Source organism: Siphateles boraxobius, unplaced genomic scaffold, assembly GCF_051911475.1.
Source record: "Siphateles boraxobius isolate OS27281-9 unplaced genomic scaffold, OSU_SipBor_1 9, whole genome shotgun sequence".
Taxonomy (NCBI): domain Eukaryota; kingdom Metazoa; phylum Chordata; class Actinopteri; order Cypriniformes; family Leuciscidae; genus Siphateles; species Siphateles boraxobius.
The window spans coordinates 13963837-13991174 of NW_027509219.1; positions in this window are offsets into that span (position 1 = coordinate 13963837).

A 27338-nucleotide genomic window follows, 5' to 3' on the forward strand; every position below is an offset into this window, starting at 1 on the left:
GCACATTCCTCCAAACATCACATAAATCAAATGCTCTAATCAATTGCGTGAGCGCTTTTTGTGAAGCAATATGTGGCTCTAGGTGATTTCTGTCTAATTTATCACTTTCGTTACAGTTAAAATCTCCACCGAGAAAAAATAATTCTTCTGAGTTTAGGTCTTTCATAACAACACTAATTGTATAAAAAAAAAAAATTCTTTCAGCCCCTTTTGTGGGGGCATAAATATTTAAAAAAGTCATTATAGTGTTTTCAAACTTAGCTTTAACTTTTTAAAAACGGCCTTTAACTATTTCTTCTATTTCACAAGAAATTGGTAAAGATTTCTTTGAAAAAAGAACAGCTACTCCTCCACTATTATAAGACATATGACTCAAAACTATTTTTTGTCCATCCCATTCTTTTTTCCAGTCTACATCATTTTTTAAATCACTATGTGATTCCTGAACAAAAGTAACATCAACATGTTTTTGTTTAATAAATTCAAACAAATACATTCTCTTCTGACTGTCTCTGGCACCATTTAAATTGAGAGTTCCAATTTTAAAATCTCTCATAAAAAATGATGTTTTAAAAAGACATAGGTAATTAAGAGAAACAGTCAGCAAGGCAAAGACTTCTACCAGAAAAAAGAAATTATACCATATCTTGTTTTTCATCATTAAGATTTTGCTTTCTAAGTTTACTCACAATTTTCCGGAGACGGTAAACTTCTTTATCTGCAAAAGCACCTTCTTTCATTAGAATTTTTGCATCATTAATGAAAGTTGAGCAATCAGGGAGGTAATCTTCAACCTGAACTCCAGGTAAGCCCTTCGTTTCTTTCAAAAATTTGCTAATGTCCTCAACTTTATACACTGTAGTCGGATTTTCATTTTCAGTTTGCGATGAAAGATAAGAACAATCAGAAATATTGGAATCTGTAGAATCACTGTCATTATCTGAGACTATACTTTCAGCCTCATCTTTGTCTTTTTTTACTTGTTTAATGACCTTGCTCTGGTAGACTTTTTTTCTTTTAATAGGAACTTTGAAGACTGCCTCTGTTTCCATCTCTACTTCAACAACACCCTCACTGACCTGTTTATCAGTAGTTGTCCTTTTATCTGTATTGATGTCACTGCTTGAATTACCCGTCTCATAAACCATGAGATCAGGTACAGTGAACAGACCTGCAGTAACCTCAGCCATAGTGGGTTTATTCCCAACCGGCCCACCAGAGCCTGACTCAGCAGCAGCAACAGGGGCCACTGCATCCTCTGTGACAGACACAGCTTCAGAAAGATTACTCTGAGAGTTTGTCTGTACAGTGGCATTTTCGTCGATTTTTTCAGGACAAGCACGTATCAGATGGCCAACTTTGCCACAGCCAAAGCATTTCATTATACTTTCAGAAGTTGCATAAACCGTATAGCAAAAATCTTCGATTTTAACATTAAAAGACAGGTTCAGCTCTTCAGCATTGTTTTTCAGAACCATATAGACCTGCCTCCGAAAAGATACTACATGTTTCAGCAAGGGTGATTTACAGCTAAGAGCAATTTTCCTAATGGGAGAGACTATCTTACCAAAGGAAGACAATTCTTTAGCAATACTTGCATCAGAAACAAAAGGAGGAACATTTGACACAATAATCTTTCTAGATGGGCTACTAAGAGGCAGTACATGTGTAAGCTCATCGTTAATTACAACTCCCGTTTGAACAACCTCATTTGCTTTTTCGATCGCGTTTAAAAATAAAACAATCGCGTTGTTCATTTTAGATGCAAAAACAATAGAGTTGTAACCAACTACATTGCCAACCGCTAAAGCACATTCCTCTACACTAAATTTGCACAAAATCTTAATCCCATGACGCCGAGTTAGACCATCACTACTCGTAACACCCGAAGCAGCCATGCTTCCCGGCAAAAAAAAAGATGCCGGGAGCAGACTCCCACAACTTTCTCTAAACAAAACTACTCCCCTACACAAAATAACACACAAAAAACATAAAAAAACAAACAAAACACAAAAAAGTTAGAAACACACTCAGGCGTCACTCACCACACGCTCTTCTCAATCGCTCAGCAAACGCTCGCACATGCGCACAGAGAGAGAGAGAGAGAGAGAGAGAGAGAGAGAGAGAGAGAGAGAGAGAGAGAGAGAGAGAGAGAGAGAGAGAGAGAGAGAGAGAGAGAGAGAGAGAGAGAGAGACTTTCAACCAGAACACAGTCGAACTAACCATGCAAGTTCATCATATCTTCTTCATCCAACGGAGAAGAAAACGATTGCAACTTTAACGTTTGACACTCACGGAACCATCAAGACACTTTTTCTGGAACTTCAAGAAATGCTTTCACTGCAAAGGCCATGCAAGTATACATTTAATGAGGTGCTCTTAAATAATAAGGTGATGGTTCTTTTCATGTTCAATGAATCTTTTCCGTAGCTTCATATCATTTCCGGTTTCATTCTGTCATTTACCATCTACCAGGAAACAGGTGCGCCTTCAGGTATTGCCCCATTGCGGCAATACAGCGCAGCATCTCATTCCCGCCTTTTCAGGGAACCGAGTTGCAATCAAGTAACCTGAGACGTTCTCTTTCAAAAGCTACTCTCCATGCTCTTAATGGGAATGAGAATACCAACGCTGCCGCACTGGTACTGGTGTGTGCACACAAACATGAGAAAGGCTTCAGATATGAGTTTGGAATGTCGACTCATGGATGTGTGAGCCTGGATCAACTTGAACATCTAAACAATAGAATCTAATAAATGTGGGTGGAGAGGACTAGCCTGCCGCATAACATACTTGCTGCAAAGGGACGCCTCTTGCTAAAGCCCTGGAGGATGCAACCCCCAGTTTAATGAACCCTAATGGCTAGAGGCGAAGCTTAACCATGTGCCTCTCATAGGCTAGAGCAATAGCATCTCTCACCCAGTGTGACATTGTTTGCTTGGTGGCGGCTGTCCCCCAGTTGTTGTCCCCCCCGGCCGTCCCCCATTGAAAATTAAAAGTTGCACTGACTTACGCCACCGGCTAGTGTGGTGGTCTGAAGAGCATGAACTGGACACAGAAGGTGAAGTTTCTCCTGCTCTGGTGTTGTAAACGGTGGACAGAAGGCTTCAAGAACGACCGGATGCACAGTTGAGAATGGAACTTTAGGAAAATAGTAAGGGTGAGGGTGTAAAATAGCTTTGACCAGTTTTGGGGCAAAGTCTAAACAGGATGGCGAAATCGACAGATTCCCAATTCTCAATATGGCCAAGGCGGACTATGTCCGCACCGTCTGAACAGGCTAGCACAACTGGTTCTGCTTTGGACTAAGGACAAGTTCCTGTCCTCCAGGGCGATTTAGATTTAGTACTAGGGCTCCCTCCACAAGAAGGATCTATGCCCTTAAGTGGGGTGTCTTTGAAAGGTGGTGTACTGCATACCATGCAGACCCAGTTTACTGCCAGATTGTTTCAGTGCTGGAGTTTCTGCTGGGCTCAAAACACAGTACATCAGAGTGTCCAGTGCTCATAATGATTACATCGGCCCATTTGGGTATAAATTCAATAAATATTATTCCTGTCTATATAAATCTGACATAGACCTATGAGAATCTGTCAACATTTCTCCAAATCCTTTTTTGAGCTACAAATTTTTGAGCTAAAAGCCCTGAGGGACGTTGTTTTGTCAAACGCTGTCATGACGACCTCACAGGAGGTTTTTTTCTGAATGAGAGTGGCTGACGCTCAAAATTCATATTAAAGGTATCGACTCATTTTTTGATTATATAACTACTAACACAAATTAAGACATAACTGTCGCTATACATTTCTCAGAATACAATAGTGGTCAAATACTGAAACTTGAGTCTTATATATTTTTAATGATGTATAGTTTGTCAAGGTAATAACATTAAATCTGATAGTAACTTTGAACTATTTAAACAAAAAAAACGCTTCAGTGCGTCGGCGCACTGGCAAAGGTTAACAGGTTAAAGTTGATACCACTATCAGAAAGTCTGGCAGCGTAGAAACTTCTGCCAGGCATTTCTGCTTGGGTATTAAGCACAGTACAAATAGGATACAAAATCCAATTTATTCATCGTCCTCCACGTTTCAACGGCATGGTCTCCACTTTCGTGAGCATGTACTGTCACAAGAACTACAAACTCTTCTGAGCAAAGAGGCCATAGAACATGTTCCTCTTCCAGAGAGGGTGTCGGGCTATTACACCAGATACTTCCTGGTTCCCAAGAAGGACGGGGGGTTGCGTCCAATCTTAGATCTTCGAGGCTTAAAACGTAGAGTCAAAGCGCTCAAGTTCAAGATGTTAACCATCAAGACGGTCGTGTCGCAAATTCAACATCACGATTGTTTCATCACGATCGATCTGAAGGACGCATAATTTCACATACAAATATTGCCACAACACAGGAAGTTGCTGAGGTTCGCTTTCGGGGGCGAACCATACCAATTTTGGGTTCTTCCATTCGGCCTAGCCTTGTCACCCCGCACATACACCAAATGCATGGATGCAGCACTGGCTCCATTAAGACTCCAGGGAATTTGCGTTTTGAATTATATAGACGACTGGCTAATACTAGCACAATCGCAAAAGATGGCGCTTAAACACAGAGACATTGTGTTAGCTCATCTAGTTTCTCTAGGATTGAGACTCAACACCAAAAAAAGAGGTTCTTTCTCCTTCCCATAGAACGACTTATCTCGGGATAAGCAGCAGGTCTTTTGATGGTATATTAATTTTCTCTCTTCTTTATGGGTGGTTTATCATTCCATCATAAAAAGTCATCTCTGGTCTTGATTCTGTTGTGAAAAACAGAGCATGAGATCTTTCTAGGCACAGAAATATTTCTGAGAAATAGAAACCGAGCCACTGGGCATAGTATCCCCCTAGCCCTGCGTGAGTAATACAGTCTGGTTTTCTTTCTCCTCTCAGAGTAGTTAGTGTGTAGTTTGCTATGCAGCTGCAATTCTCTTCACCTCACCCGCAGTTCAAATAACATTCACGTGAAATTTATCATTTCAAACCGAACAGATGCTGAAAAGTTCAGAGCTTGTCTGAGTAAAGGTTAACACAATTTCTACAATGCTTTCTGACTTTCAAAACTTGAGATGGATATCCTTTTGGTATAGTAATCTGCTGTGGGGGGAGAAAAAGCACAGTAATTTGCATTGTCATTGCAGATCAATTCCTGCTTCTGAATTACTCACATTAGTGTGCAAAGTGTACTGCATTTCCCACAAATCATTCCCTGCTCCCTTCAAATGACTTTTATTCAGTACCGCGCAATAACACGGCCACCATGGCATCTGCTGGTCTTCTCAGAAAAAGCTCTAATGGATGGTGAAAGGATGGCCAGCTCTTGACCAGCACTTATGAGAAGGTGAGGGCATTAATGCTTACACTTGTGGTCAGCATAATCAAATCTCGTTCTGAAACACTAGAACACCACTGAGACTATACATGCTAGAGGGCCATTAAACTGTCAGAGAGGCATCGATTTGAAGGACAGTGCTGGGCAACAGAAAGACAATTTGTGAACATCTGACACTATGGATCCAGGCCATGAATGATTGGTTGGACGGAACCGTGGACAAGCTGTTCGAAGAGTTTTTACTGAGGCTTCTTTTTTAGCTTATAAATTATATATAATATTTTGAAGCTTGTTCAAAATTAGACTCATAACGTCAAAAGAGGATGCATTAAAAATGACAATAGATTTTTTATGCATACTAAGTATAGGATAAAAGCATCATAAATGACATAAAACCACATTATCAAAACAAAAAGAAACACTGCACTTTGCACTTTTGTCCAACTCAATACAGTAGCTTACAAAACACTTAAACACTGTTTATCTGAAAGTCACCTTCACATTGTACCATTTGGACTTATGGAACAGTTTTCAAACGTTTCTCAGAGAGGTTGGTATGATATACATTTTACATGTCACTTTAGAAAGAATATGTCATCATGTAATGCTCTAGTAGATACCTCTCATCTGATTGTCTGATGCCACGAATCAGTACCTATTCGACAAAATGATTGGCAGCTATTGACTGCGCTGTGAGGAGCAGTAGTGTCAGCAGAGCATAAGAGGACAGGAATCGAATAGTATCATGACACGTTCCTCTGCGATGGGCATATTGAACCATTTCTATTGATTGTGCTTTCTGTTTAATGATAAGATCATGTACTGATCCATTGTAATGGCATTGGAATTAAACCAGGCCCTTCTAACTCATCCACAGTTTATTTATTCAGCAGCTGTACATATCATTCATTTATTTCCATCTAGAAGTGGACATTGGTGTTTATTTGACTATAGGCACTTTTGTCTCAGCGTTTATGAATTGAACTCTCTTAAACATTTTTATCACACTCTCAGTACTTACAAAAGTAAGATTTTGGACATTTCTAATACAAGTCACTTATGCTTCCCAAGGCTGCATTTATTTGATCTAAAATAGAGTGTATATGACTTTATTTCAGTCGAACACAATCTGAGTTATATTAAATAATATCCTGGCTCTTCCCAGCTTTGTAACGGGACTGAATAGTGCCTTTTTTAAAGCTCAAAAAAGCACATCCATACATCTTAAAAGTAATTCTTACGACTCCAGTGGGTTAATAAATGCCTTCTGAAGTGAATCGATGGGTTTTTTGTAGGAAAAATATCCCTATTTACATTTTTTTTACTATCGCTATGACAATTTTTTCAATACTTTAACCCTTGTGCATCAATTAAAAAAAGTTACACATAGGTACATAGAGGACAAAAATGTCCGTGTCAAAAAACTGTCATAAAAATGTGAAGCTTGGGACCACAGACTTAAGTTTGGTATCATTTTAAAGAAGACCCTTGGCAGATTATTGCTGAAGTAAAAAAAATAGTAATAAGTAAATCTCCAAAAAAGTTATATGGGTATAAGTTTATGAAAATTATTTATGAAAATTATTTTATATAAAATATATATTTTATAAATCAAGTTGAAGTCTAAAACAGCAAGAAAATCAAAGCCATAAATCTGAATAAGTTTTGTTCCAAATTTGAGGATGATATCTCAAAAAATGAGCTTTCGGTAAGAGTTTGTTTGGGCGCAGTAAGAGATTTTCCCCATTGGGTGCCAGCAAAACTCCACTGGTTCACACAGTGATTGCATTCGTTATTTGCAGTTGGAGTTTTTCTCTCTCAATATTACAAACACACACATGCACACACACACATATTTTTTTATAACACACATACTAATCACACTCTGACATCCATACCAACACACCCACACAAATTTCGTTGCATAATTTATCCAATTGGCTCTATAATATGCCAAAGCAGAAAACAGGAATAAAGCGATATTTTTTTTATAGGCCAAACCAAAAAAAAAATGGCACAATCTGATAAAAAATAGTACAAATTGTAATTTTGAAGCCTTGCCAACAGAATGAAAGCTTCTTAACAAATATTGCAACATTTTATAGTTGAATGGCCCTGAGATTAAGAATAGCAGTTTTAATGGGTTTCAATGGGGACATTTTTGTCCAAAAGGCGCTGAGAGGGAAGTATTTTGTGAACCTAGTGCAAAAAAGATATTTCAAAGGAAATGGGGGTGAAATAGTAAAATTACAATGAAAATACACACCTGTGCCAAAATTCATGCAGTTAGCATTAACAAAAAACTGTCATAAAAATGTTAGGCTTGGGAGCAAAGACTTAAGTTTGGTCTCATTTTAAAGAGGACCCTTGGCCGATTATTGCTGAAGTTAAACAAGTGAAAAAAGTCAAACCAAAAATGTTGTATAGAGGTTTAAGATTATGAAAATTATTTACGAACATTATTATCGTTATTTTATATAAAATATATATTTTATGAAACATGTTGAACTCTAAAACTGATATAAATTCAAAGCCATACATCTAAACAAGTTGTGTTCCAAATTTGAGGATGATATCTCAAAAAATTAGCTTTCGGTAAGATTTTGTTCCCTTTCAAGGTAACTCGAGCTGCGTCAAGCTGTGGGAACGCCCCTGCGTTGTGCGTCATGAAGCACGTATGGAATCAGTCCAATGGAGAAACGGAACGTCATAGGCAGGTGACGTCATCGACCAGGAAACTATAAAGCACCCCCAAAACACAAGCGCGACAGCTTCTATGCCTTCAGTAAGCGCTATATGTGGATCTGTCTCAAGTGTTTTTGTCTGTCACTAAGCAGGAGTTTCACTATTTCAAAAAACTATATATATATATATGTTATATTGAGAGACAATGGCGAGCGAACAACAATTTAAGAAGTGTGTTCCTCCCTGCTCGCGATATTTAACGGGCGGGGATACAATGACGGGCTCTGCCCTATCTCAGCCCTTACCTGTTAGATCCAGTGCCTCAGTCTCGGGTTCGGAAGCACGCTCTGCGGTTTCTTCCCCCCGAACTGAGGCCCCAGTACTGCAACTATCCAGTTCTGAGGATCTGGATGTTGTTAGTCTGGATGCGGGAGATGTCGATGATTCGCCATCTCGCTCTCCCGAAAGTGAGGACCTTATGTAGGTGCTCACTCGTGCTGTTTCTAAGTTAAGCATCGAGTGGCCAGCTGTTAGGTAGGAGTCTAGAGAAAAATCTAAATTAGATGAAAGATTTTTGCCTTCCCGTTCTCAACCTCCACGCCGGTGCTTGCCCTTCTTCCCTGATCTCCACACAGAGGTTTCGAGATCTGGCAGCCCTGATGGCCGCAGAGAGGCATCTATGGTTAAATCTCTCTGGCATGAAAGAAAAAGACAAAGCTTTTCTTTTGGACGCTCCGCTCTCTCCTCATGGTCTTTTTGGTGATTCTGTCAATACTGTCATAGATAGATTTCAGGAAGAGAAGAAACAGTCGGCAGCGTTTCAGAAATGTATGCCTCTTAAAATTCATGTCCTCGGTACTGCTGGGCGGGAGCAGTCCAGGCCGTCAGTCAGCTCCTCACATAGGGCGCAACAGAAGCAGAGTGTCGCGTCTCGCGCTCCCCCTTCCAAACAGTGGGACCAGACGCGGCACTCTCAGCCGAAGTCTTCTGGCAAAACTGATCTGAGGACAGTTATTATGGCCAAGAAGGCTTCGGCAAAGAAGAAGTCCTGACGCCACTGGATGCTGTGGGTGGTCCCTGCCGTGGGAGAGAGGTGTTCACCGCATTACACGGTGCCCGCTCTTCTTCGGTGCCCTCAGGGGCCCGTTCTGCCAACCCCGCCTTCATGCCGGGGCACAGACGGTCCCAGCGAGCGCTTTCCCGAGGGACGCTCGCCCCCTCTGAGGAGGGTCTCAGAGCAGTTAAGCCAGTCGTTCCCTGCCGGTGCGCCGTTACAGGGCGCTGTGTTTGCTGCTCAAGCTACACCAGAGGCCAGTCTCGAGAGACTGGTACCCTTAGTAGTATTTCTAGCAGAGTGGAAAAGCCTTCCAAAAATATCTCAGTGGGTTCTGCACACAGTAAAAAAGGGTTATGCTATCCAATTCAGGTGTCGTCCACCAAAATTCAGAGGGGTTCTGCCCACAGTGGTGGGCCCCGAGCAGGCTCTGGTAATGGAACAAGAGGTGAAAGCGCTCCTTCAAAAGGAGGCTATAGAACGGGTTCCTCCTCCCAGTTTGGAGTCAGGTTTTTACAGCCGATATTTCATCGTTCCAAAGAAGGATGGGGGGTTGCGTCCAATTTTAGATCTGCGCCTGTTGAATCGCTCGGTAGGGAAGCTAAAATTCAAGATGCTCACTATCAAGCAGATCGTGTCACAAATCAGATCCGAGGACTGGTTTGTCACGATAGATCTGAAGGACGCGTACTTCCATATTTCCATCCTTCCACAACACAGGAAGTTCCTGAGGTTCGCCTTCGGGGGCGAGGCGTACCAGTACAAGGTTCTTCCATTTGGCCTTGCTTTATCTCCCCGCACTTTCACGAAATGCATGGATGCAGCTTTAGTGCCCCTGAGGTTTCAGGGCATTCTATCCTCAATTACATCGACGATTGGTTGATTTTAGCTCAGACAGAGCAGATGGTGGTTCAGCATCGAGATGTCGTTCTCGCTCATATAAGAAAGTTGGGGTTGAGGCTGAACGCAAAGAAAAGTGTATTATCTCCTTCTCAGAAGACCACTTTTCTGGGCGTCGTTTGGGATGCGGGCGCGACTTTCTCCGACCCGCATCGCTTCGATTCTTTCAGCTATGAAACAAGTAAAGCTAGGCCAGCTACTCACTGTAAAACAGTTTCAGAGACTGTTGGGTCTGATGGCAACAGCGTCCAACGTTATACCTTGCGGCCTGTTGTACATGAGACCACTGCAGTGGTGGCTACAGACCAAGGGATTCTCCCCGAGGGGAAATCCCCTCCGCACGATCAAAGTCACGCAGCGCTGCCTTTGTGCTCTGGTCATGTGAAAAGAAACCTGGTTCCTATCCAAAGGGCTTGTGTTGGGGGCTCTTTGTCGTCGCGTAACGTTAACGACGGATGCTTCCCTCACAGGGTGGGGGGCGGTCATGAGTGGTTGTCCAGCCCAAGGTCTGTGGCAGGACCATCATCTATCATGGCATATAAATTGTCTAGAGATGTTGGCGGTGTTCCAAGTTTTGAAACACTTCCTAGCAGACCTCAGAGGTCATCATGTGCTAGTTCAGTCAGACAACATGTCGGTGGTTTCGTATATAAATCATCAGGGGGGCCTTGCGGTCGCGTCCACTTTACAAGTTGGCCCGTCAGATCCTCCTGTGGTCCCAGGGGACGTTACGGTCTCTGAGAGCTATGTATCTTCCTGGTTATTTGAATGTGGTAGCAGACTCCCTGTTGAGGCAGGGGCCGAGGCCGGGGGAATGGAGGCTCCACCCCGAGGTGGTGGAGCTCCTTTGGTTGAGTTTCGGTCGCGCCGAGGTGGACCTATTCGCTTCCAAGGAGACAACGCACTGTCATCTGTGGTTCTCCATCAGTCAGCCAGCCCCTCTGGGGTTGGACGCTCTGGTACAGCCGTGGCCGAGGTCAGGTCTGTATGCTTTTCCCCCGGTTGCTCTGCTACCAGGAGTTCTGGAGAGGGTTCGCCGGGAGGGGGTCAGCCTACTTCTAGTAGCCCCGTTCTGGCCGGCCCGAGTATGGTTCGCGGACCTAATATCTCTTCTGGACGGCTCTCCCTTGGAGATTCCGATCAGGAGGGATCTACTCTCTCAGGAGGGCGGTACGATATTTCACCCCCGCCCAGAGTTGTGGAAACTGTGGGCTTGGCCTCTGAGGGGGTCCAGCTCATAGAATCTGGTCTCTCAACTGAGGTTGTTGAGACCATCCTTCACTCCAGAGCTCCGTCCACGAGGAAGTTATATGCCCTGAAGTGGAAACTTTTAACTTCTTGGTGTGCAGAACACCGGCAGGACCCAGTTAACGGCCCAGTGGGTGCAGTGCTGGAGTTTCTGCAGGATTGTTTCTCTGCAGGGTTATCCCCCTCCACACTAAAGGAGTATGTGGCGGCACTAGCTGCTTACCATGTCCCTTTCAGTGGAGTTTCTCTTGGGAGACACCCACTTATAACTCGCTTCCTTCGTGGCACTTTGAGGCTGAGGCCTACAGTTCGTATGAGGGTGCCGACTTGGGATTTGGCCATTGTACTAGAGGGCCTTTCTTTGGCCCCCTTTGAACCTATTGAGGAAGTTTCTGAGAAATTTCTCACTTATAAAACTCTTTTTCTACTTGCAATCTCCTCACTTAAGAGAATCGGAGATTTGCAGGCTCTGTCGGTTGCACCCTCATGCCTGGAGTTTTCGCCTGGTATGGTTAAGGCTTTTCTATACCCTAGACCAGGTTATGTCCCTAAGGTCCCTACTAATGCTGTTAGACCTACAGTGCTGCAGGCTTTCTATCCTCCTCCTTTTGTGTCATCAGATCAGGAGAAACTTAACCTTCTCTGCCCGGTTACGGCGTTAGACGCTTACGTCCACAGAGCTGCCCTGTGGAGGAAATCAGAACAGTTATTTGTGTGCTTTGGGCCACCCAGGAAAGGGTGTCCCGCGTCTAAACGGAGAATGAGCAAGTGGGTGGTTGAGGCCATCTCACTTGCTTATGAGTCGGCTGGTCAGCCTTCACCTTTGGCTGTACGAGCCCACTCTACTAGGAGTATGGCTGCCTCTAAGGCATTGTTGTCAGGAGTATCGCTAAGTGATGTTTGCGATGCGGCTGGGTGGTCCTCACCGCATACATTTGTTAAGTTCTATGAATTGGACTTAAGTTCCACTCCTGGGGCGCAGGTGCTCTCGTCCTCTGTGCGCTAGTTCCCACATGACGGTCATTTGCTCCTATGGCGACGTGGGTATTGGCGTTCCCACAGCTTGACGCAGCTCGAGTTCCCTTGAAAGGGAACGTCTCGGTTACGTATGTAACCCTAGTTCCCTGATAGGGAACGAGACGCTGCGTCATTCTGCCATACTCCCAGCATGCCCGTTAGCGCTTCTTTCAGGCCTATCAGAAGCTGTCGCGCTTGTGTTTTGGGGGTGCTTTATAGTTTCCTGGTGGATGACGTCACCCGCCTCTGATGTTCCGTCTCTCCATTGGACTCATTCCATACGTGCTTCATGACGCATAACGCAGGGGCGTTTCCACAGCTTGACGCAGCGTCTCGTTCCCTATCAGCCTTACCTCTGACTTCACCTGACAGATCTAATGCCTCGTATAAGGGTTCGGAAGCACGCGCTGCGGTTTCTTCCACCCCGATACAGGCACTACAGCTATCCAGTTCCGAGGTACTGGATGTTGTTCGTGTTTATGCTTGTGATACTGAGGATTCGCCATCTCAGTCTCCTTCCTTTGAGGAGCTCGTTGAGGTTGTAACGAGAGCGGTCTAAACATTACATATCGATTGGCCCGCAGATAAGCAGGACGCTCGTTTTAAAAGCAAACTAGACGAACGCTTCCTGCCCTCTCGTTCACAATATCAACGCCTGAGCATTCAGTTTTTTCCCGATCTCCACACTGAGGTCGAGATTGTGGAAGAAATCTGTGTCATATAGAATATACAGTGCACAATCATTACACTACTCTTTTATTTCACAATATAAAGAGCACGGATATGGGGAAATGCCAAAGGTGGAAGAGACGCTCGCGAGCTATCTCTCCTCTGCATCTGCATCTTCCCTTAAAGCCACATTATTACCCACCAAGCCAGTTAGAGTAACTTCAGCTTTTGTGGGTCAGGCTTATTCAGTGGCTGGTTAGGCTGCAGCATGTCTTTACACAATGTTGCTGCTGCAGGCTTACCAGGTTGAAATGTTAGGAGACATTAATGAGGGCGGGCTATTGGCCCGAACGCAGTTTGCGAAATGCGTCGAGCCACAGATTTGTCTCTCGGAGGTGCCAAGGAGACGGCTATTTCTATCAGCCAGTCTATGGCAGCCCTGGTGGCCGCTGAGAGACATTTCTGGCTCAATTTGAGCAATATTAAAGAAAATGAGAAAATATTTTTTTATGGATTTTCCTATCTCTTTATCTGGCCTCTTCGGCGATGCAGTGAACACGTCGTCGAGAGGGTTCAGGAATCAGCAATACAAGAAACGGCTGCCTTCCAAAAACTTCTCCCTCGCCAGTCTCTGGGGTTGCTGAGCGGGAGCAGCCCCAAACTTTTAAAACCAGCTCCTCACACCGTGCCACACAAAAACAGAGCATTGCTTCCCGTGTTCCCCCACAAAAAGTCTGGGGACACGGAAAGCGCGCTCAATAGCAGCCTTCAAGGGATAATACGGATATGAGGACCGTAATTATTTCCAAGAAAGCTGCAAAGAAAAGGCCTGACGTCCAAGGGCGCAGGCCATCGAGGGTAGTTCCCCACCGAAGCAGAGCGGTTAACACCTCTTTTTACAGTGCCCCTCTCCCTTCGGTGCCCTCGAGGGACCGTTATGCTAACCCTGCCACCTCGTGTGTTACAGGGCGCAGCGGTCTCCGGTGAGCACATATGTCAGGTGCCACCCGGAAACGTAGTGGCCCTGGGATGCCCGCCCCCTCCGAGGAGCGTCCTAGAGCAGTCAGTTCAGTCGTTCCCTGCCGGTTTGCCATTACAGGGCGACGGGCTGATTATCCAGCAAAAGCTAAATCCAGAAAACAGTCTCGATAGGCTGGTACCTCTAGTAGAATTCTTGGCAGCGCGAAGGGGCTTTCATCCCACCGTGGTGAGCCCCGAGCAGGTTCTGGTAATGGAACAAGAAGTGAAAATTCTGTTGGACATAGGGGCCATAGAATATGTACCTCCCTCCAGCAGGGACACTCACATCGTTCCATTTTGATTTTATTAGTTCTGTACATTTCCGTCATGTAACTAAAGTTCAAAATGTTGAGACAAATAGTGCTACAGATCAGATCCGAGGACTGGTCTGTCTCAAAAGATCTCAAGGACGCTTACTTCCATGTGTCTATTCTTCCACAACACAGGAAGTTCATGAGGTGCACTTTCGGAGGCAAAGCATACCAATATCGGGTACTTCCGTTCGGCCTAGCTCTCTCTCCCCGAACATTTACGAAATGTATGGATGCAGCTCTGGCTCCGGACTCCAGGGCCATCCGTATTTTGAATTATATCGACGATTGGTTGATTTTAACTCAATCGGAGCATCTGGCGGCTCGGCATCGAGATGTCGTTCTCGTTCACATCAAGAAATTTGGGTTGAGGCTCAATGACAAGAAAAGTGTGCCATCTCCGCTACAGAGGACCACTTTTCTGGGTGTAATCTGGGATTGGACGACAATGCAGGCACGCCTGTCTCCTTCTTGTTTTCTCTTCGATCCTCGGACGTCAAACAAGCAAAGCTAGGCCAGTCACTTACTGTGAAACAGTTTCAGGCTCTGAAACACTTCCTCCCAGACCTGAGAGGCCATCATGTTCTTGTCCGGTCAGACAACACATCGGTGGTCTCCTAGATAAATCACCAGGGAAGTCTGCGTTCGTGCCCATTATACAAGCTGGCTCGCCAGATCCTTCTATGGCCCGAGGGCCAGGGAATGGAGACTCCACCCCGAGGTGGTGGAGCTCCTATGGAAACATTTCGGTCTTGCCGAGGTAGACCTGTTTGCTTCCAGAGAGACATCACACTGTCCACTGTGGTTCTCTCTAAGCCATCCAGCCTATGGTGAAGGCCTTCCTCCATCCTAGGGCGGGCTGTGTTCCTAGGGTCCCTTCAAATGTTGCTAGACCTATAGTTCTGCAGGCTTTCTGTCCTCCTCCCTTTATGTCGTCAGACGAGGAGAAACTTAATTCACTCTGCCCAGTTAGGGCTTTAGATGCTTATGTCCACAGAGCTGCCCTGTGGAAGAAGTCTGAACAGTTGTTCGTTTGCTTTTGGCCACCCAGGAAGGGGTGTCCTGCATCTAAACAGAGGATGAGCAGTGGGTGGTTGAGGCCATTTCACTTGCTTATGATCCGGCTGGTAGGCCTTAACCCTTGGCTGTACGAGCTCACTCGACTAGGAGTATGGCTGCTTCCAAAGCTTTATTGTCAGGAGTTTCTCTCCATGTTGTCTGTGATGCGGCAGGCTAGGTTTTATGACCTTGACCTCAGCTCCACTCCAGGGGCGCAGGGACTCTCGTCTTCTGTGCGCTCTGATTTCACATGACAGGCACTTGCTCTAATGGTGACGTGGGTATTAGTGTTCCCACAGCGTTGACACAGCTCGAGTTCCCTTGAAACGGAACGTCTTGGTTACGTATGTAACCCTACTTCCCTGAACAGGGAAAGAGACGCTGCGTCGTTCTGCCATACTCCCGGCATGCCCGTTAGCACTTGCTTCGGCCTATCAGAAGCTGTCGCACTTGTATTTTTGGGGTGCTTTATAGTTTCCTGGTCGATGACATCACAAGCCTATGACTTTCCATCTCTCCATTGGATTGATTTCATACGTGCTTCAGGACACATGCAGGGGCGTTCCCACCACGTTGATTCAGCATCTCGTTCCCTGTTCAGGGTTACATACGTAACCAAGACGTTTCTCAGTAACAATAGAATAAAATACAGGGGATATTATTGTGTTTCAATTCACAATATAAACAGTTGTTTACCTTGACTTTAGCCTGTAAGGTTAGGTTTAGAACATGGTGTTATTTGTTCTTACATACAGTGTTAAAGCATTGGTAAATTTGCCAGTAAAAATCCATTGTTTTGCTCTTGTTGGAGCTTGTGTGTAAAAGAAGTTCAAGCATTTTAAATTTGTGTTAATTGTATGCATTTTGTGTTAAAGCAACAAGAAATGTGTTAATAGTAAAGCTTACACAGACGGATGTAGTGCTAACTGTGTTAAGAGTTTAGGAAATTTGTTAAAAGTATTGCAAAAATTGTCATAGCGCTTGTAAAAAACTGTAAAACCTTATAAACTATAATCACTTGCTTCCGACAACGGCTGTACTCACTTTCACAAGAGAGTCGAGTTTCGGCAAAAGGGTGTCCTCTGACCCAACGTATGCCGATGTAAGCGTAGCGTAAGCTTTCCGTCTTTTTCAATTCTCACCTGAGCTTATGCTACGCCTACGTCATACGTCAAATCTGTGTTTTATGATAATAGATTTTTCTTTCAACTATTTGGCTTTAATTAAAGGTTATATTTTTGTGAATATTTTAAATGAAAGACCAAGAGGAGAAATGGCAAAAACAAATTTTCTGTCAGTTTTGCTCATATTTACCACGGGTGCCATTATTTGTGGAGCCCACTGTTGAAAATGTTTGTGATTATTTTACTCTTTGTCCAGATTATAATACATTTTAAAATATAAATAATAATAAAATATTTCATGTTGAATGTTCATGATTTAAGATTGAATGTCAAGGTCTGAGACAAGAGAAAAACAAAAAAATCTTAACATAAAAGTAATTTAAAAGTATAGCAACAAGTTACATTATTACACACACACACACACACACACACACACACACACACACACACACACACACACACACACACACACACACACACACACTTGTGGTCAGAATTAATGGCACCCCTGGTAAATATGATAAAAAAATGGCTGTAAACAAATAAATCTGCATTGTCTATCCTTTTGATCTTTCATTCAAACAAATTTGCAAACATCTAACCTTTCATTGAAGTAAAAGAATTGTGGGGGGTAAATCACATTATGAGATAAATGCTTTTCTCCAAAACATGCTGGCCATAATTATTGGCTCCCTGTTTTTGCCAAGATAACAGCTCTGAGTTTTCTTCTAGAATGCCTGATGAGTTTGGAGAACACCTGGCAAGAGATCAGAGACCATTCGTCCTTACAGAATCTCTCCAGATCCTTCAGATTCACAAGTTCATGTTGGTGCTGCTTCTCTTCAGTTCAACCTAATCATTTTTCCATAGGGTTCAGTTTAGGGGACTGGGAAAAAGGTCATGGCAGAAGCTTCATTTTGTGCTCTGTTACCCATTTTTGATGTTTGTTTTGGACTGTCCTGATGGAAGATCCAACCACGGCCCGTTATAAGATTTCTAGCAGAGGCAGTCATGTTTTTATTTTTTATCGATTGGTATTTTCTAGAATCCATAATACCATGTATCTGAACAAGATGTCCAGGAGCTCCAGCTAAAAAATAGGCCCACAACATATAAGATTCAGCAGTATATTTAACCGTAGGCATGGGGTATTTTTTAACCCTGGTTGCACAAAACACATCTGGTGGGTTTGCTGCCAAAAAGCCCTTTTTTTGTTTCATCTGGACATAGAATCAGGTCCCTTTCGAAGTTCCAGTCATGTCTGACAACTGAATAAAACGTTTATTTTTACCTTCCCAAACAACATGTGGTGATGTAGGGGTTGTTTGATATATATATATCAAACAACATGTGGTGATGTAGGGGTTGTTATATATTTAAATATATATATATATATATATATATATATATATATATATATATATATATATATATATATATATATATAAGGCTTTCTGACCCCCGAGACTCAAGTAATCTCTGCAATTTTCCATCTGTGATCCTTGGAGATACTTTGGCCACTCAAAGTTTCCTCCTCACCGTGCATTAAGACAATATAGACACACGTCCTCTTCCCTTGCAGATTCGTAACATCTTTAGTTAATTGGAACTTCTTAACTATTGCCCTGATGGTCAAAATGGTGATTTTAATTTTTTTTGCTATTTTCTTACAGTCGCTTTCTACTCGACAATCTTTTGGTGCACGTCAGAACTATATTCTTTGGTTTTACTCATTATGATGGATGATTAAGGGAATTTGGCCTTTGTTTCCTCAGACATTGTTTCATCATATTTAAACTCCTGTGAAACAAGAAATCGTCTCAGGTTACGTATGTAACCCTGGTTCCCTGAGAGGGAACGAGACGCTGCGTTGAGACGCGGTGGGAACGCTCTGCGTGATTGCGTCGTGAAGCACGTGTATAATCAGTCCAATGGAAGAGCGAGACGTCATAGGCGGTGACGTCATAGACCAGGAAGCTATAAAGCACACCAGAAAACAGACCGCGACAGCTTCTGAAAAAGCCTGAAGCAAGTCGATCAGGGCATGCAGGAAGTATGGCGGGAGAACGCAGCGTCTCGTTCCCTCTCAGGGAACCAGGGTTACATACGTAACCTGAGACGTTCCCTTTCAAGGGAACTCGAGCTGCGTTGAGACGCGGTGGGAACCCCATACCCACTACGCCATAAGACAAATGCCCGTTCTGTGTGAAGTCCTTGCGCACACTAGAAGCAAGCAACCTAGCCCCGGGAGTGGAGAGGTGTAGGTCACAAAATCTGACAAATGTATGAGGTGAGGACCAGCCTGCCGCATTACAAATATCCTGAAGGGAAACACCCGAAATTAAAGCCTAGAGGCAGCCATACTCCTAGTAGAATGGGCCTGAACAGCCACAGGTGAACGCTGTCCGGCCGCTTCATAAGCAAGTGAGATAGCCTCAACTACCCACTTGCTCATTATCTGTTTAGATGCAGGTCAACCTATCTTAGGTTACCCGAAGCAGACAAATAATTGTTCTGATAAACGCCACTGAGCAGCTCTGTGGACCTAAGCATCCAAAGCCCGGACAGGGCATAACAGATTTAAGATTTTCCTGATCTGGGGTATTAAAGGTGGAGGACAGAAGGCCTGGAGCACAAATGACCGCACATTTAGTAGGGACCTAGAAATACAACCCGATCTGGGGTGAAGAAATACTACCACCAACCAGGTGCAAATCCAAGTACGTGCAGGCCTCAGCCTCATGTACCACGGAGAAGACGAAATTAGGGGTCTCTCCTCAGAGATAGCCCAGCAAAGAAACATTCATTACAGAAATCAAGTACTGTACCAAAAAGGGCAGAAACGAGATTCAGAAGGCGTTCTCTGCACCAGGCAGAGAACAGCATATTAGTCTTCTCGTGGAGGGAGCTCTAGACTGGAGTATGGTCTCCACGACCTCGGTCGAGAAACCTGAATCTATGAGCTGGGCCCCCTCAGAGGCCGAGCCCACAGTATCCACAACTCCAGAACTCCCAGGAGCAAAGATATCGGGAAAAGCGTATAGGTGTAGTGGCAACCACACCTATTACATTACATCCAGTCCAAGCGGAGCTGGATGCGTGAGGGAGAAACACAAGGGCAATGCATTGTACAAGCGATGCGAAAGGTCGACTTGTAGTTTGACCGAAGTTCTCCCTAAGAAGCTCCACCACCTCAGGGTGAAGTCTCCATTCCCCGGGCCACAGCCCCTGCCTCAACAGGATATCTGCTCTGATATACGAGACCATCAGTGTGTTGTCCGGACCCTTCGCCGACCGACCACTCATGATTGCCCCCGACTTGTGAGGGAAACATCCGTCGATAGCATTATGCGTCGACAAGAAGCCCCCAACACTGGGCCTGGGCGAGGAACCAAGGTTCTTCCACATGACCGAGGCACGAAGGCATAGCCGCGTGACCTTGATCATGCGAAAACGGATTTCCCCTCGGAGAAAACCCCTTGGTCCCGAGCCACCACTGCAGGGGTCTCATGTACAGAAGGCCAAAAGTAACTACGTTGGACGCAACTGCCATGAGCCCCAGCCAAAGACCGTTCACCGAGCGGCCACTCATGACCGCCCCCATCCTGTGAGGGAAGCATCCGTCGATAGCGTGACGCGTCGACAAGAAGCACCCAGCACTGGGCCCTGGGCGAGGAACCAAGGTTTCTTCCACATGACCGAGGCACGAAGGCATAGCCGCGTGACCTTGATCATGGGAAAAACGGATTTCCCCTCGGAGAAAACCCCTTGGTCCCGAGCCACCACTGCAGGGGTCTCATGTACAGAAGGCCAAAAGTAACTACGTTAGACGCAACTACCATGAGCCCCAACAGTCTCAGAGACTGTTTGCAGTGAGTGACTGACCTAGTTTTACATTCTTTACGGCTGTGAGAATCGCAGAAATACGTGCAGGAGACAGACGTGCTTGCATTGTTGTCGAATCCCATAATACACCTAGAAAGTGGTCCTCAAGCTAGGAGGAGTACACTCTTTTTGGTGTTGAGCCGCAACCCCAACCTCCTTATGTGGGACAGAACGACATCTCGATGTTGAAGTGCCAAAAGCTCGGACTGAGCTAAAAATCAACCAATCGTCGATATAATTTAATACGCGAATGCCCTGGAATCTCAGAGGAGCCTGAGCTGCATCCACGCATATTGTAAAAGGTGTGGGGTGATAACCTAGGCTGAATGGAAGAACACGATACTGGTATGCTTCGCCCCTGAAAGCAAACCTCAGGAACCTCCTGTGATGAGGATCGATAGATAAGTAAGCGTCCTTTAACTCTATTGTGACAAACCAGTCCTCGGACTGAATCTGTGACACAATCATATTTAGCGTAAGCATAATATGCTGTTTAATTGACGCAGGTCTAGAGTAGGACGCAACCCCTCATCCTCTTTCGGAACAATGAAGTAATGGCAGTAAAACCCTGACTGTCTGGCGGGAGGAGGAACCCCTTCTACAGCTCCTTTTGCAGAAGTGTCAGTACTTCCTGCTCCATAACCAAAGCCTGCTCGGGGTCCACCACAGTGGGGAGGATCCCTAGAAATCTGGGCGGACAAGAACCGAATTCTGAACCCTTTTCTATAGTGTGCAGGACCCACCGAGAAATATGTGGCAGTAGTTTCCACGCTGCCAGAAATTCTACTAGGGGAACCAGTCTCTCAAGACTGGCCTCTGGATTTGGTTGAACAGTCAGTACGGTGCCCTGAAGCGGCGAACCGGCAGGGAACAACCGAACTGACCGTTCTACGACCCTCCTCGGAGGATCGTATGGGGACGCTGACACCTCGGTGCCCTGAACGGCGAACCGGCAGGGAACAACCGAACTGGCAGCGCTGCGACCCTCCTCAGAGAGTCGCACCCCAGAGGGCGCCGAGGAGAAACGATTTCTCAAAACCGTCCCTGCCCCGGAGGAGCCCTCAGAAGCTTTATTAGAGATGACAGTCCTCAGATCTTGCCTCCCTTTAAATAACTTAGTTCCAATGACCCTCCTCGGAGGATCATTGGAAAAAGCAGGCACCTCGACACCCTGAAACGGCGAACCGGTAGGGAAACCGAACTGACTGCTCTACGACCCCCCTCGGAGGATCGTTTGGGGACACTGACACCTTGGTGTCCTGAACGGCGAACCGGCAGGAAAACCGGACTGGCAGCGCTGCGACCCTCCTCAGAGAGTCGCATCCCAGAGGGCGCCGAGGAGAAACGATTTTCTCAAAAACCATCCCTACCCCGGAGGGGACCACCCTTTAGAAGCCTGATAGCCTCGGCATCAGGGCTTCCTATTGTCCAAGCTTTTTTAGAGATAAAATAGTCCTCAGATCTTGCATATCTCTAACTGGCTAGACTGCTACCGCCACCCAAGTTCCCTTTGATTGTGGAGGAGCCCAAATGGCGATGCTCGCTGTGCTGCGAGGAGCTTAGTAGACTGAGACTGCTCCGCCCAGCAGTCTCAGGAACATAGATTGGTGAGGAAGAAACCTCTGGAACGCCGCTGAACGGTTTATTCTTAGTTTCTTGAAAGCGGAGCATCCAGAAGAACAGACATAATTTTATCTTATTTTTCTTTACTTTTAAATCAGAAAAACGTATATATATATATATATATATATAAATATATATATATCAGTCCGTGGCCACCAGCAGGAAAACAACCGAACTGGCCGTGTGCGAACCTCCTCAGAGAGTCGCCACCCAGAGGACGCAGAGGAGAAACTATTCCTCGAAACCGTCCCTCCCCAGTATAGTTTATCTGTTTTTGCACGACGCAATTCTCGAATAGCGTCAGTGCTGACAACCTCACATTCATCCATGTCTTTATAATTTACCCACCAGCGTTGCCTAAAAAAATTTTTTATTTAGATGGCTGGTGGGTAACGTCGGGGTTAAAAATTATGACGCCGACTCGGGAGAGAGAAAGCTAGCAAGCGTCTCTTTAACCCGAGGCACTGTCATACCATGATACTTAATACCCATAGCATTACTATAGTTAGACGTAGGGCATTAAACACATAAAATAGAAACCGACTTATTCCACGATCTTGACACCTCAGTGTGGTGTGGAGATAGGGAAAAACGGCAGTCCCCGACGAGGAGGCTGAGATACAGAGTTTTTCTGTTTTTAGATTTATTTCATCTAATAAACTCCTTATTTTCACTCTCATAAAGTTCAGCTGGCCAGAAAATATTTAACTTACAACAACACTAGATAAACCTCCTTTTAAAGCTCCTCTTTATTCAACAGAGTTATGAGCTGACTTATTATTCATTTATTGCCTTTTCTTAATATCTTTATTTGTTTTGTTCTCTTTTTCTAAACAAAACACTAACGATACCAATTCCTCGGAACTGGAAATCGCCAGCACTGGATCTGGCAGGTGAAAGCTGAGATAGGGCAGAGCCCGTCCCAACCCCCGCTGTCAGATCCGTTTGCGAACCCCAAAATGCGAGTCGCCGCCGTGCATCGGCAACAGCGGGACCCGCGCGGGGAGCGCGAACCGAACCGTCCTCCTCGAAGAACGCCCGGCGGGAGCGGAGCGTCCTCACGGACAGTTTCTCACAATGCTCACAGTCAGCCCCCTCGAGAACTGACTGTGGCATGCTCCACTCCCAAATAGTAACAAAAAGCTGATGTGTGTGTCCCCACCCGTGATATAACGTGGGCAGGGAACAACACAAAAGCTGCTTGCTCTCTTTTGCCATAATATATATATTGCAACTTGACAGACAACAATAAATATGACAAGGTCAGAATACACAGATCGCTTGCTGAAGGCAACAGAAGCTGTCGCGGTCTGTTTTCTGGTGTGCTTTATAGCTTCCTGGTCTATGACGTCACCGCCTATGACGTCTCGCTCTTCCATTGGACTGATTATACACGTGCTTCACGACGCAATCACGCAGAGCGTTCCCACCGCGTCTCAACGCAGCTCGAGTTCCCTTGAAAGGGAACATATGTTCCTAGTCACCCTGATGAAAGGTTACATTTTTGCTAATTTTTTTTAATGAAAGATGAAAGATCAAAAGGATTAACAATGCAGATTTATTTTTTACAGCCATTTTTGATCAGGGGTGCCATTAATTCTGACCACAACTATATATATATATATATATATATATATATATATAAGCAACCCCTGAGATATAAAAGTGGCAGTAGTTGACGACAAACCCATACCAAATTATACAGACCCCCCCAAAAATTATTATAATTCCATAATTGTATATTTAGCCATCTGTTACTGATTTTTTTTAGTAAACATAATGTCCTCATGACAGAAATATCCTAAAGGATACATTTAAATAGCTCTTCAACATGAAGTACATCCACAGATGGGAAAACATCAACACTATGTTTTTTTTTTTTTTGGTTGCTTGTGGAAAAGAAGAAGAGATTCACAGCTTTCATTAAGTCAGGAATGCCTCTGTGCATGAGCTTAAATGACTAATGATGGGTTGAGAAGGGATGAATAATGAGATAAAGGTAATGACTGTTTCATTGGATTTCCCTTTATCCTCTTTGGCGCTATTGATCATATTAAATCACCAAGAAAATCTCAAGAGCTCACGCTCCTAAATTCTGGCAATTAAACATATGAACACAGAGGAAAGAAACACTTTGACTATGATGGAGGGCAATTTCACAGTGATCATTTCACTGCACTGACACCAAACAAGGTAAAGTCACAGGTTAAAATTTTCAGAAAAGACTTTTAAAATTACCCAAAGAGATTAATGGGAGTATACAAGCAGGAAGATGGAAGATTAGTAGAAAAATAACTATTAAATATAAACGTTTTTATAGGAAAAATATAGGATGTTATGAATACTACTACTAATAATAGAATATAATAGAAATACAAAAGAATATATGAAAACAATAACTTTTTTTAACATAAACTTTTTTCACATAATTTATATATATATATATATATATATATATATATATATAGAGAGAGAGAGAGAGAGAGAGAGAGAGAGAGAGAGAGTGAGAGAGAGAGAGAGAGAGAGAGAGAGAGAGAGAGAGAGAGAGAGAGAGAGAGCATGACAACACTGGCTATAAAGGTAGTATGTAGCACAATGAAATTTATCAGTTTTTTTCCAGTAACCTCGTTCATGCTGGATCAGCACCTGCTGCCTGATCCCAATACAAGATCCATGAGCTGTTGTTAAGTACTTTAGACTGAACAGCACTGTAAACTGATTCTGTATCTGTGGTTTTCACTGCAGATATAATCTCAGCGTATGGGGATTTTCTGCTTTGACGGAAACTTTGACTTATTTAAATCCAGTCAATATGTTAATATGTATGATGACGCACAATAGTAATACATTCAAATGAAATAGACAGGAATACTAGCAGTACTCCAACAATGCAGTTGCCAGGTAAAAGTGTTTTCTGCAGTTTTAAGCACACACACACACAAACACACACACACACACACACACACACACACACACACACACACACACACACACACACACACACACACACACACACACACACACACACACACACACACACACCTTTAAAAATGAAGTCTCCTCAAAATCCTCTGCCTGTTTATCAAATTAAATGTGAATTTCCCATGACACTTCCGTCCGCAAATTCATTAAAACATCAAAAGTCTCTAAGAAATTTAATTACTATTACTATTCAATCATAATTACATTGCCATTGTGCTGCCGTTGACAGAATTATCCCTCACTGCCGTTGACAGAATTTTCCCTCACTCCTGCTTTAATGTTTGAACATCAGGCTGGGTAAGTTCACACTATTATTTATTCTGGATGTTTTTAATTGGAGACAGAAAATCCTGGAGCTGTCTGGGGGAAACATGAAAGTGAGAAACAAGATAGTTACTCTGAGCCCCAAGAAGGACAATAAGAAACAGAAGCCTTTTTATGTTCAAGGCCCCTAAACTTTTCTTTTTCAATGATTTTCTCATTTCTGTTTTAATGTGAGAACACTGTCCTTCTTTACCTAGCACTTTAAAGGTTTTATTTGACTTTAAGAAACACAAACCTTAATAACATAAAGGGATTTGAAAATAAGTGCACAAGGTGTGTTTTGGCACACTTTATTTTCTCATGCATAAACTGTATAATATAGATGTATTATATTTTGATGGATAAATATAGTATGATATATACTGTATATATATATATATATATATATATATATATATATATATATATATATATATAATTTTAGATAATTTATAATAGTGATATAAAAACTGTCTGTAATTTACAAAAATAATTCCAGCCGACAGCTTCAGCTGTTCAGCATAAATGACGTGGTATACCAAATGTTTATTATCCTGCTGCATTGATTCATTGCATGTTTTGTTCCATCCTATTATTGTCATGTTAGGCAGAAACACAGGAAGCAATCGCGAGTATAATACAATATTTATTTAGCACAAAACACACAAGTCCAGGGTGCAGTGAGCCAGGTGGAGATAGGTGACGCAGGGACTTCGATGGTCAATACCGGTGACGTGCAGACAAACGGTGAGACGATCCAAATCCACACGGAAGACGACGAACAGGAAACACCAGGCAGGAACACGAACCAGAAGACAGGGGAACATCAAACAACGATCTGACAAAGGTGAGAGAACAGCGGTGAGTTTAAGAAGCGTGGTGAGATGAACTGCAGCTGGTGATTGTAATGATGAACAGCTGGAGTGGATCAGGTAATGACATACAGACACGCCCCTTGCACACGTGCACTCATACAACAACATAAACACAAGACTAGAAGGAACCAGCGAATACATCTACCGTGACAGTACCCCTCCTCCTAAGAACGCCTCCTGGCGTTCTCAGACTCCCTTACCTGCCGATTGTAATCATCGATAAGGGAGTGATCCAGGATGTCCCTAGCAGGAACCCAACTTCTCTCCTCCGGACCGTAACCTTCCCAGTCCACCAAGTACTGAAATCCGCGTCCCCTCCGCCTAGAGTCCAGAATACGGTTGACCGAATATGTGGTCTCCCCATCTACGAGCCGCGGTGGGGGAGGAACCGGGACAGGCGGATTAATGTGAGAATGAAAAACGGGCTTGATTTTAGATACATGGAACACGGAATGAACCCTCCTGTACGCAGGAGGTAGTTTGAGGCGGACTGCCACCGGACTAATAATCTTGGTGACAGGAAACGGGCCAATAAATTTGGGAGCAAGTTTATTAGAAACGGTGCGAAGAGGAATGTTCTTAGTTGAGAGCCACACTTTTTGACCAACGACGTATACGGGAGGCTTTGACCGGTGGCGATCGGCCTTGGCCTTGGTGCGCGCCCCCACCTGGAGTAGAGTCTCCCGGGCTCTAGTCCAGGTGCGGTGACACCTCTGGACAAAGGCGTGAGCGGAGGGAACCGCAACCTCGGATTCCAGACTGGGAAAAATTGGTGGCTGGTAACCTACACTACACTCAAACGGAGATAGGCCCGTCGCTGACACTGGCAACGTGTTGTGTGCGTACTCCACCATAGACAGTTGTTGACTCCAAGACGAAGGATTTCTGGAAACCAAACATCGCAACATTCTCTCCAAATCTTGGTTGGCTCTCTCTGTTTGACCATTGCTCTGGGGATGAAACCCAGATGACAGACTAACCGTCGCCCCCAGTAATCTACAAAATTCTCGCCAAAATTTGGACACGAACTGGGGTCCCCGGTCGGAGACCACGTCTATCGGGAGGCCATGTAACCGAAAGACATGATCTACGACCGTAGCCGCTGTCTCCTTAGCTGAAGGTAATTTGGGTAAGGGAATGAAATGTGCTGCCTTCGAGAATCGGTCCACCACAGTTAAAACTACTGTGTTACCCTGGGAGGGTGGGAGGGCG